This window comes from Hippopotamus amphibius, chromosome 3 (genome assembly GCF_030028045.1).
Source record: "Hippopotamus amphibius kiboko isolate mHipAmp2 chromosome 3, mHipAmp2.hap2, whole genome shotgun sequence".
Taxonomy (NCBI): domain Eukaryota; kingdom Metazoa; phylum Chordata; class Mammalia; order Artiodactyla; family Hippopotamidae; genus Hippopotamus; species Hippopotamus amphibius.
In genome coordinates, this window is record NC_080188.1 from 92,759,872 (window position 1) to 92,765,871 (window position 6,000).

A 6,000-nucleotide genomic window follows, 5' to 3' on the forward strand; every position below is an offset into this window, starting at 1 on the left:
AGAAACCATTCTTGATATTCCAAGTAGTAAGTGTTTCAATACAAAAAAATTAGAAATGCACACACTCTTGTAAGTGCTGAAAATACATAGGTACAGGAAACTGAATAGAAGGAGGTGACACCCAGGAGCTTTCCAGGTACCCACTTCAAGTCTCAGAATTCTCGTGGGCACCCATCACTTCTGCTATCCATGCCTGAAGTACTGAGGCTGGAGATTTGCAGAAAATAGCTGGCATCTGAGAGGCTCAAGGGAAGTACTGCTCACAGACTCAACTGCCAAAGTCAATGATTCTCAGTAGCCTGGCAGCTACTGTAATTCAAGAATCTTGGGGACGGTGGATCACTGCTGTTGACTTTAGTGCTTGCAATCCTGTACCAAGAGTTTATCATTTGCCCAGTGTGTGCATACAGCTGTCCCTGGAGTACCTTTCATTGACAAATTTTAACTCACAACTGTTTGGGAAGGGGATTGATATTTCTCCTTTTCCACGCAGAGGGTACAGGAGGTGGTTGTGATGAAACTGCTTTAACCACAGAGAATCAAGTACAAAACTATCTAGAACTGAGGAACATCCTCTCCCACATTGAAAGTGGCCAAGTATTTCTCCAGCACCACAGGTGAGAAAGAAGATACAAAAAGCTTCCAAAGAGGAAGAAAGAAATCCCAAAACAAAAGCAAGAGAGAGAATCTGAATGTTAGTATAGTTCTCAGAAGCAGCAGTAAATAAGGGAGGAAAGCCTTTAAAATCCTTCTGAAAAATGAATTTTATCCTAGAATATTAAGCAAACTGGCATGTTAATCAAGGTAAAATATAAATTAGAAACATTCTTAATAAGTACCCAGGAAAATTGTAAGCTTTCATTTCCTTTAATTTCCTACTAATTCCTTGGAGACTAATCTTTAAAAAAGAAAGAAAGAAGCAAAAAAGAGAAATACATGACATACAAGAAGCAATACATACATTATAATAGAGTCCGAGGATGATAGCCATGTAATAGTTTAGTCTTGAGATTAAACAGTCCAGATTGGAGCAGAAAGATAGAAAGATGAGGTTCCCTGGGAAGGAAACTTCTGAGGAGAGGGGAGGTGTGAATTAATAAATCAGGGAAAATAAGTTGAGGCATGCAGGTCACAAAACAGGTGAAGATTTTAAAAGTTTACCAAGTTTTTAAAAAAGAAAAGATCATAGTTAATCATTTGATCTACAGTTAACAGTATATATTCATAACAGTGCTAATACTTAGCATTTAATAGGATCCCCTAGGGTTTAACTTTGCTAGAGGAGGTAAGTTAAGATAACAAACCTCATGCATCATAATATAATAATATGTAATGTATTACATATGCAATATAATATACATAATCCAAACATATCAGAGTAGTAAGGGAAAGTAGATAAGAACGAAAATTCATAAATCAAGAAACAGCAATATGAGAAGAATATTTTTCATTGGGAAATAAAAACACAAAAAAATGCAGCTAAGAGATAAAATTTATTGCTTTAATATGAAGTGTGAGAAAGTGAACTATAAAGCCATGTTAGCATAGAAAGAGAAAAGAGAGGAGAAAAGTTCAGCCTGTATTCTCTTTATAAAAAAAGAAAAAACAGCTATATATTCTAATTTCAGAAATTTGTCTTTATTATCTAACCATTCCAACTAAGTTTCCCAGCAATGTCAGCTGTGGGAGAAGGCAGAAATATATCAAATAAAATAATTCTCATTAGGAATTGACAAAGCAGAGTCATCTACTCAGCAAAAAGTAACTATGTTCAAATTAAATATTGCATGTACATGCATTTGTATATGTATGTACTAATATATACAGTAGTTAGAATTATAGTATTTTATTGATTTATAAATAGAGTTGTATAAATTAAAAAAAGGTGTCTAATGTCACTTTTGGTTTGAGTTGTGGGGGAAAAAACCATCAATTACATAATTCAAGTGACTGCTGAGTACTCTGAAAAAAGAATAATAGCAATGATTATAAATATGGTCAATTTACTCTCTTCATACTCAAAACAACTCTAAAAGGCAGATACCATCATTATTCTCATTTAACAGATGAGGACACTGAGGCACAGAATTCAAGAGATCTGCCCAATGTTCCCTTAAACAGTTTAAGTGGTGGAACCCTGATTCATGCCCGGGTGGTCAGAATGAAGAGGTGACAATCCAATACACCGTGCACTATGTCTTAAACTCGGTAAGTATAAATCTGAACATCTTGTCTCTGAAACGTGTCTGCATTCTGTATTATTTATCTGCACAATCTTGCAAAGCATGGATACCACATAATTTGAGACTGACTGCTCTCTTTCCTCCCTGTTCTGCCCCACACTGACCATCTTTGCCTTGCCCTCATCCCACTGCCCTGCAGCAGCTCTCACCTCCACTTTGGAACTGCCATGTACTCCCTCCTCATCTCTCCATTTCTAACCCACTCTCTTTGTTGATACCAGAATCGGCCCCATCACACAAGTTGTTTCTTTCATTGCTTTCTAGACATATATTAATTCCTAACACATTCTTGACCTGTGTGATATATTTTTCTCAATCTATCCCAAACTTGCTCTCATATAACTCTATACCAGGACCATCAAAATGCTGGATTCCCTGACTGAGCCCTGTATTCCAAAGTCTTCATGCTTTAGTTATCTGTTCCCTGGCTTGGAAAGCCATTCTTCCACTTCTTGTGCTATAGAAATCCTATTCATCCTTCAAGCCTGGGTCAAATATTGCTCTTTCCTTTCAAGTTTTCCTTAAGCCCTTAATAAATTAATTTTCTTTCAAATTCAATTTCAGTTTTATGTGTGTGTGTGGGCGTGCACAGCATAGGTTTGCTAACTTTATTATTATGCTTTTTCTCTTCTAGTTCATTATTACATTCAGTTTAATGTGTGGCTGTAGAGACATGCCCATCGAATCTCCTGCTGCAGGCAGCAGAGCTGACCAACAGCTTCTACTGTGGGGGCCCTCTGGACTCACCCAGCAAGCTCCCCTAACTATACAGGCTCACTCCTCTGAGATGAGGGGCTCATCTAATGGATAGCTTTGGGCTGTAACTCTTCCTACTTATTTCTTTTTCCTTCCCTCCCAACTTCAAAAGGGGTCAGATCTTCTATTTCCTCCTTCTCTAGCTCTCTGTCCCCTTTCCTTCATAGGAAATTATTCTTCCAAATGATATCTTTCAGGTCTACCTTTTCAGGAAAGACTGTTGCCCTGTGCTTGTGGTGCTAGCATTCATTTGGGAGTCTAAATAACTTGATTTGGGGAGAGAAGAGGAAACTCACCTAACTTCTTCGGGGTTAATACTTAATGTTTTGGGGTCCTTTATAGTAAAGTGAGTAATATGTTATTTTGGAAGATAAGCCCTGGCAATCTGAAAATGTTTGGGCACAATATTTAACCCTGCAACTGCACCTTAAAACCAGCAGAGTAATAGAATATTATGTTGTCCAGGTGCCTATTGAAATTTATAAGGAATTCCAGAAGACCCTTCAGTGTGAGCAGGTCTGTTAAGACAGTATAGAAGGCCTGGAAGGCCCAGAGACCCTTTCAGGTTTCCTATTGGCCTTTTATATCATCCTCAAGTAAACCATGGATTTTCTAACTAGTGGAAATCAGATGTCTATGAGAATCAACATGTCTTAATAAAGAGATCCATGTCACTTTCTGATGTATTCATGAATTATAATAAAGATGACTATATACATAAAAAAAATATCTTTCAGTTCTAATCCTGTAATAGGATCCATCTGTTTCTTGGTGGTTCCACTAAATACATTGCCTTCTGGAGGGAAAACGTCTGGTTTCTCATTTAAATTTGAATTCCCAGAACCTAATGTGGTAGTCTGCATATAAGTATTTGACAAATATTTTCAGCCATAGTTTACTAAAAAACAATTAATTATAGGGTCCATATTATTGTAATTTAGATGGGCTTAGGTGGATGTGGACCAAACTATTTTGTTCTTCTCTTAAAGTGTTTGACTTGTGGGTGGCTGAGGAAGAGGCACTGCAGAGAATAAGTCATCTTATGTTGTTGAGCCATTTCAGTGAATACTATTCTTTCTGGTATAAGAGGAAGAAAATCTCAACTAGAAAATGGCTCTTGAGAAGGTATAAAATATTAGCCCACACTTCTGAAAAGTCTAGAGGTTTTTTGTCATCAGACACTGTTGGACTCAGAAGCTCACATAAACTCATCAAGATCTAGTCTCAAATTTTTTGTATGTAAATTTACTTTCCTCTTTATTCTGCTATTTCCCCTGATCTTTGGCATAATTTTCCACACCTCATGGAGACAAGCCAACAATATTTTCTCTTCTTAACAACTATCAGTGACAAGAATGAGTAATATTGACACAGTTGGGAGATAAAGAGGGAGAGAGACCAGGCCAATCTTGTTAACATAACTAATGATTAGTTCTCACTGTACCCACTTGAGTTACTCATCTATGGTTATGGGTGGACAAGTTAATCAATAATTTATAGATGAATAGAATTTTTGTCATCCAACAGCAGCTAAGCAGCTGCTTTAAGACTAGAAAAGTGTTGCAATCTCAGGGGTTAGAACATCTAGCATTAAGAATATTTAAGAAATTCATTCATATAGCATAAAGAAGGAAGTGTTCATTAGAATCTAAAGCTAATGAGAAGAGCGGGACTTTTAGGCTGTATTGTAACCATAATTAGTCAACTTCTAGAGAATGGCAAGCTTTGTAATTGAATCAGTACTTGACTGGGTTTCTTCAGAGCTCTTGTTGGCTGTGATGTCTCCTCTGATTCAGGGAGGTTTGGGGCCCACTGAAAGCCTGTGGTGAGCTCTGGTTTCCCATCTCCTCTTTCAGAGAGGTTACTCCTCTAGGAAAACCCAAGCCTTTCCCCTCAAGTGTGCTCTCTTGCTTCTGTACTCATAGCCCTCTCTGTCAATGTGTTTGCTTATATCTTAATTTAAAAATTAAAATTCTGAGTAGTATAGGCCAACTTAGTTTGAGGATTTAGTCAACTGGAATGTTAGTATGATTTGGTTTCAAATTGATTGAAATTCGACACCAAGACAGAATTTTTGCTGCTTGCAAAACCTTGGCTGTGAATGCCAATCACTCAGGCAAAATTGTTTTTGCTCTTCAGGGCCAAAAATAGATCTGACTGGTGTGTCATGTGCTTTGCTTTTTAGAAGAAAATAAACATGGGAGAAGAAAGTTTGGGCATGTAATTTCCATCCCTCCTTTCCAAAAAAGAAAGAAGGAAGGAAGGAAGGGAGAAAAGAAGGAAGGAAGTGAGGAAGGAAGGGAGGGATAAATATAGAGGAAGAAAGAATACGAAGAGAAAGGAAAGAAAGGTAAGTGTCATGAAATGATCTGAAAAAATTAATCTGAAACTAATAAAAGTGTAAATGAAATCAGATTGGGACTGCAAACATGAAAATCAATCCTGCCATTAATCAGATTGCTTTAACAGACATGGATAAACTCAGTGGCAAAGTTGGCAAGAAATTATTTCTCCAAGGTCATGCTGCAGTTCTCAAGTATTATACCCACCCTCTTCTTTGAGACACTGCTGCTTCCTCACCAATGACTTATCCCATGCTTGATTGTGACCCTTGAACACAGGTCAGAGATACTCTCTTGCTAAGCTGCCCTGACCTATTAGCAACAATCAGTGCAGAAGCGAACCCTAGTCTCCTGTAGCCTCACCCCAGGAAGACCAAACAGTCCACTTGCCCTGGCCTCTTCAGAATCATTCAGTCCAAATGTGTGCTTTGCAAAGAAAAAGCTGCCTGTTTCATCCCGAGAAGCATTCCACTGTTATTTTGGAATCCCCTTCCTAGTTACAGAAAACAAATAAATCTCACATTGTTGAACTACTGTTTTAGTCCTTATGATTAATACTGCACTATAATCTACTGTATTCTATTAGCTTTATAAGTACTTCATATTTACTAATAAATAAGCCTTTTAAAAAGGTCAATATTTTTATAAAACTAATAAAT